The sequence below is a fragment of the Orcinus orca genome, chromosome 14 (genome assembly GCF_937001465.1).
Source record: "Orcinus orca chromosome 14, mOrcOrc1.1, whole genome shotgun sequence".
Classification (NCBI taxonomy): domain Eukaryota; kingdom Metazoa; phylum Chordata; class Mammalia; order Artiodactyla; family Delphinidae; genus Orcinus; species Orcinus orca.
Genome location: NC_064572.1, coordinates 73,719,168 through 73,725,897, shown reverse-complemented (window position 1 = coordinate 73,725,897; position 6,730 = coordinate 73,719,168).

The following is a 6,730-nucleotide window of genomic DNA, read 5'->3' as shown; positions in this document are numbered from 1 at the left end:
GAGAGCGGAGAGAGAAAAATTAGTTCTCTACCATGAACGGAACATACCTCACCATCCACTCTTTTTTTTTTTAACATCTTTATTGGAGTATAATTGCTTTACAATGGTGTGTTAGTTTCTGCTGTATAACAAAGTGAATCAGTTATACATATACATATGTTCCCATACCTCTTCCCTCTTGCGTCTCCCTCCCTCCCACCCACCATCCACTCTTAAAACAGGGTGTCAGACAGCCAGGGGTCCAGGAAACCAGCTCCTATTCTCTGAATATTATGGCCCTTAAAGAATAAAAACAAGAAGGGAGAGGCCGGGGGAACGGGCTCATTACACCTACCAAGCGACAAATCACTTGGAAAACATAAATACGTTTTCAAGGACACTCCTCCACTAACGAAGCTAAAGTGTTTTTCTTTTAAACCCCAGCAAGAAAATCCAAGGGATGAAACAAACTTCGCTTATTTTAGTTTCTACTCAATTACCTGTTAATGGAAAAACTCTGGCACCAAGTGTAATGAGGCAGGCATGAGCTCACTGGCGCGGGGGTCTGCACTGTCAGGAAGGCTGCAACAAGCCTAGCATTTATCTGCCTCTCTGTAACCCTTTTCAAACTCGCTGTCAGGGAGCCCACGCCGAGCGGGCAGAAGAGGAAGGGCTTGGAACCTGCTGCTGGCCTCCGAGGCCCTCTGGGAAAAAGAAAATTGTTGTTGGCAAGTCTGCCTGGCTCCAGAAATTGATCCAGTGCCCCCCACTTGTCCGAGCAGCAGCAGACAGAGCTAAGAATTTTGTTATAATTAAATAGAGTGCTGATTGGTTGCTAGAGGTGGTCTTGAAACTGGTGTTTAAAAGCAGAGGAGAACAAGGGTTACTATTCATAGGAAAAGCCCAGAGTCTTAAAAATCCATCTGTTTCATTCCCAAATTTAGGCCAAAAAAATGCTCACTTGCTGTCTTTAAAAATACCACCTGCTTTGCAATGTTGTATAATGTGCCATTATATAAGGTGGAGGTGGGGCCGAGAGGACGGCTGGGCAGCAGGATGCGGCATGGTGGCCCAGCCCGTTCCTGGGGAGAACAGAGGCTGTCTGCAGAGGCCAGGCTCTCTGCCCCCATGGCCGAGCCCTTCTCCTCAGATGCCCAACAACCAGCCTTGAGGCACCTGAGAGACTTCCCAGTATCACCTCAGTGAGTTGCACTCAGGAACCCTCAAATGCTGGGCCCTGGTAACTACAGACATCCATCCAGCACCCACCTGGCCTCCAGGATCGACCATCGGGGGGCTGCACTCAGGGTCCGATTGGACTCACCTCACTGCTCGCCACAGCTGGTGGTACAAGGTGAGGTCACAGCTCCTGGAACCAAGAGAAAGAGAACATCCAGGTCCTCAGCCCTGGAGTCAGGGCCACTTAGTACCTTCCCACGACACACCACCCTAACCCTAGGGCATGGCAGCCACAGGACATTGGGTTCCCCATGGGGTAGCCCCGTTTCTCCCAAGTGGACAGATGTCCCAGTCCAGCTGAGTCCTAACAGCTTTTCCAAAACCTCAGAGAAATGTCAGGACTCAGTTTCTCTTTAATATTCTCATTTGCAGGGTAATTGAAGAGAATTGGCTACTTTTAACTCCAGCTCTGCCACTTGTCGGCTGACTGATGCTGAATGTGTTGCTTAGCTCCTTCTTATGACAATGGAAATAGGAAGACTCCATCATAGTATTTGGGTGAAGAACAAATAAAATAATGCGTGCCGTGGGAGATGCCCGGGAGCCCAGTGTGGTGCCCGGCATGTCAGAGGCGTCTGCTAACGGTGGCTTCTGTATTCCTGTGAGCTGCACACTCCAGTCCTCCATCGCACTGGAGTCCTCAAACTTGGACACCGACCCGAGATTGGGAACAAGTCGTGGAACTGGCAGTAGGATGCAAATTCCCCATCCTCAAAGCCAGTCAGTAGAGGATTCAAAGCTGGGGTAGTTTACTGGAAAGATGCCTGGTCTAGAGTGCAAGGAATCATGGCGTCTAGCCTAGAACCTGCCAGGACCCAGCTGTGCGGCTTCCAACAAGACATGCTTGGGTCCCCTTCTCTGGGCTACAGTTTCCTCTGGTCCTTCTTCCCAGCTCTTGGAGAGGAGACAGTCTGACTCTGTTTAGAGCAGCTGCTCTTGCCTTACAAAGCCCTCCTGGAATTCCTACCTGGAAGGTTAGTACTTACATGTCTCCACACCTCCCTCTTGGGAATTCTGATGCCCTGGGTAGGGGTGGGGAGCTAAACAGGGCCCCACACACACACTCTGAAACCAAGGGTGGGCTCTAATTTCATAACAAGCCCATGATTTCCCATTTCCACCCTCCCCCTCAACCCTTGCACCCTGAAAAGCAAACACAGACACCAGAGTGGTTTCTAGCAGGGTAGTATCTGAAAAGTTATTAATAGAAACTTAATGCTTTACTATATTATTTATCCTTAGAGGCCATTCCAGTAGCCCCACTCCATCCACATCCTTCACTGTGAATTTCCTTCCACACTTGGTCTCATAAAGCTAACAGGGATGTGAGTGAGTGGGCAGTGCATAGCTTGTTTTGTTCTAAGTAGTAACCACCACTACCTTGAGAACCCAGAGGAAGTTAACATCGCTTAACCTGAATTCTTCATAATTCCATAAACCAAATGAATAGGGGCCATTACATTTTTTTTCAAAAGCCTTGGTTTATGACTTCTGGCTGTGGTGACTCGCTCCTCAGGCCCTAGGCTGTAGGCCACATGGCAGTCATAGCTCCATGCAAGACAAACAGCCCCTCACCTACCCAATATCATTCCCAGCATCTCAGTGGAATGGAGCATATATCATCTATGAGAAGAGTCCAGAGGGATCTTGAGGGCTTTGGATGAAAACGACCCATTGTATGAAAACAACAATTTATTTATCCATTCTACTATTGATGAACAATGTGAGTGTGTCCGGTTTGGGGCCATTATGAATGAAGATGCTATGATCATCTACTAAGGTAAACTTATGCTACTGGGATATCCCTTTTTTGTGAATTACCTAGTCTCATTTTTGTTTTGTTTAGTTTGGGGTTTTGCCCTCTTTCAATTGATTAAGCTATCTTTTCTTTTGCTTTTTAGGAGCTTTTTAATTCCTGGATATCAGTCCTTCATCCAATAAATGTGTTACAGATATTATCTCCTACCTGTGGCTCACCTTTCCATGCTTTGAGTCTGTGAGAAACGTTCTCAACAAACTATGACTAAAAAGGAATCTTCTTAATTTGATAACATGTATCTACAAAAACAGCGGACACTATACATACTTAATGGTGAAATCGTGAATGTTTTTCCCTGAGTTCAGAAAAAAGACAAAGAAGTCCAATATCACCACTCCTATTCAACGTCCTATTGGAGGCTCTTGCCAGCACAATAAAGGGAAAAAAAGGAGGCAGAAGAGGGAGTATAAAGATTGGAAGGGAAGGAAAAGGGAAGAAATAACATTATCGGTATTTGCAGATAACATAATTGTGTGGATAGAAACATCCAAAAAAGCTACAGCTAATCTATTAGAATTCATATGTGAATTTAGCAAGGCTGTTGGATAAAAGGTCAGTATACAAAAATCAAGTATAATTCGATATACTAGCAATAATCAAATAGTACGTAAAAAATTTTAAATACCACTTATGATAATTTTAAAAAATATAAAATATCTAGGGATAAGTTGAATGAAAGACATGCAAAACCTCTATACATGAAACCATAAGACATTTGTTATGGGCTAAATTGCATCCCCCACCAAATTCATGTGTTGAAGTCCTAAGCCCCTTTAAAGAGGGGCCTTTAAAGAGGTAATTAAGGTAAAAAGGACATATGGGTCCCAATGCAGGGGGACCGGGTTCGATTAGGGAACTAGATCCTGCATGCCACAACTAAGACCTGGCGCAGCCAAATAAATACATTTTTTAAAAAACAAAATAGTGCAATCTATGTAATTATTAACTGTCTTTATTATTATTACATGCACAGGAACCAGAATGAGAAAAAAAACTTCTGCACACAGGGAGGGAAAGAACCCTGTGATATCATAACCAAAGCCTCTCCCAAGGCCATGAATCAAACTAGCTCCGTCCTCTGCCTCTCCCCAGCTACTCAGATGGTCTGTGACTTCATGAGGAGGAGTACAGCATGGTATTTAGCCGTGCAGGCTCCTGAGTCGGGCTGCCTTGGGTTAAATCCTGGGCTCACTACTTCCCAGATATGTGTCTTTGAGAAAGCCACTTACCCTCGCTAAGCCTCACTTTCTACACTTGTGAAATGAACATAAAAGCAATGTCAATTCCCATGAGGATTAAATGAGGAAACACAGGTAGAGTTTTTAGCACATCCTCTGGTCATTATCCTCATATGAAGCCACTTTCCAGGTGAGTGGCTTGCCCAGGCCTCAGGAATGTTTGCGGCCCCTTTCCTTAAAGACTGTCTTGTTAAGATGATGCAGGACTGAGCTCAAAGGGAAAAAAACAGAGACCAACCTGACTCCTCCCAGATCTATGTGCCAGTTCCTAGAACAGTACCTGGTGCAAATTGGTGCTCAAAAAATAGTTGTTAAATGAATGAATGAATCAAGGAATCAATGTGCTTACAGCTCCCATCAAGTGCACTCACAAAATGCCAGCTTTAAAAAAACCCACGCTGGGCTTCCCTGGTGGCGCAGTGGTTGAGCGTCCGCCTGCCGATGCAGGGGACGCGGGTTCGTGCCCCGCGTGCTCAGAATTCACTAGTGTTGCCCGTCATACCCACACCAGGATTCACCCAGGCTTCTGCCATTGGCACACACCTGGGAATGCTGAGCCAGATGTGAAATGGGAGATGAGGACGCCAACTCCAGATGGGAATCCTCTAGAGAACCAAGCCTCTAGCCTCGTTTATTAGCGATTCCCAGCTCCGGTTTCTGGCACTTGCCTTGAGGCCCAAGAGACTTTTAGGCTCTTAGCTTCTTTCCAAAGGGCTTTAATAAAACATATTTACATACCACAGAAAGCATGCCAGCCACGGCTGCGGTGCCCCAAGAGGTAGAAAAAATATTCATGGGGTCATTAAGTCCCAGGTAAGGTGAATGACTGACTATGGGTAGTCACAGCGTCCCAGGCCCGTGGTCCCTCGACTCCACAATGCGGACATGTCTTCCACATCCAGATCTCTTTTATTCTCTAACCTGGGTTTAAAGACCCGGACTAGCAGAATCCCAAGGAGAAATGAGGAAAACAAATAATTATGACTGACCTTCTGCGTTTGTGATAATAATAAACACTATGATTTGCTATTCCAGGCACTCTGCATTCTAGCCCTCACAAGAATCTGTCAAAATGACACTTATCATGTTGACAAAATGACATATTGTCACTACGCGTTAGCTGAAGAAAGAGAGGCTCAGAGAGATGAAGGCATTACCCAAGGACACACAGTGAGGGAGTCAGACGGAGGATTCCCCAAGCTTAGGTTCATGCCACTGCTCCCAGGTGCTTCCTCTCTTCACACCCTGGGTCCAGACAAAAGGCCCTCTGACCCTACATGCATTCACATCATCAGAATAAAAAGTGAACCTTCCACTACCTAAAATGGAAAACCACCTACTGTAATAATCACTTTCAGCACAGATTTGTCCAAAACCACCACCGACACTGGAACAACTGTCCATTGTGGAGGATCCTATGCTAAGACTCTGCAATTGTCCCAGAATTGGCAAATGCCTCTGGAGTGGGCTGAAGGGTAGCCCCCTAAACTATATGTCCATATCCCAATCCTAGAACCTGTGAATATTATTTTATATGATGGAAGATGTGATTAAGTTAAGGACCTAGAGAGAAGCGTCTTATCCAGGATCATCCAGGGGCCCCAAACACAATCACACGTATCCTTAGAAGAGAGGGGCAGAGGGACTTTCAGGACAGAGGCAGAGGAGGCAGCGATGTGAAGATGGAAGCAGAGGTCTGAGTGATGTGGCTACAGGACAAGGAACACCCAGGACTGTAGACAGCCACCAGAAGCTGGAAGAGGCGCCAGACATCTGGAGAAAGCACGCACTGGCTCTCGGACTTCTGGCCTCCTGAGCTGTGAGAGCTATTGCTTGAAGCCACCAACTTTGTGTTACTTTGTTACAGCAGCCACAGGTAACTAATACACCCTCCTAACATGCAAACTTCCTTGGCCAGGTCCCAACAGAGGTCAGGAATGATATGGCTCAGAGATGAGGTTATGGGCTCCTAGATGTTGTCTTAGGGTCCCTTAGCAACAAAAAATCCACAGATCCTTTTCATGGATGAACTAGAAAGATGTTCAGTTTGAAAATAAACTTCCCGAGGTAGGAAGAAACCGAACCGATGTCAAGAAGAGAGTTGAGGGACTTCCCTGGTGGCGCAGTGATTAAGAATCCGCCTGCCGCCCGGAGATGGAAACAACCTAAGTGTCCACCAACAGATGAATGGATAAAGAAGATGTGGCACATATATACAATGGAATACTACTCAGCCATAAAAAGAAACGAAATTGAGTTATTTGTAATGAGGTGGATGGACCTGGAGTCTGTCATACAGAGTGAAGTAAGTCAGAAAGAGAGAGACAGGTACTGTATGCTAACACATATATATGGAATTTAAGAAAAAAAAATGTCATGAAGAACCTAGGGGTAAGACAGGAATAAAGACACAGACCTACTAGAGAATGGACTTGAGGATATGGGGAGGGGGAAG